Below are 214 nucleotides of genomic sequence, written 5' to 3' on the forward strand. Positions count from 1 at the left end.
CGCCCCTTTACAGTTTAGTCATTAATGACCAGCATTACTAAAGATGTTACTGGTTATGGTGAAGTGTTGTATGGCCCCTTTACAGTTTAGTCATTAAGGACCAGCATTACTAAGGACGTTACTGGTTATGGTGAAGTGTTGTGTGGCCCCTTTACAGTTTAGTCATTAAGGACCAGCATTACTAAGGATGTTACTGGTTATGGTGAAGTGTTGT

Source organism: Mizuhopecten yessoensis, unplaced genomic scaffold (genome assembly GCF_002113885.1).
Source record: "Mizuhopecten yessoensis strain PY_sf001 unplaced genomic scaffold, ASM211388v2 scaffold10849, whole genome shotgun sequence".
NCBI lineage: Eukaryota > Metazoa > Mollusca > Bivalvia > Pectinida > Pectinidae > Mizuhopecten > Mizuhopecten yessoensis.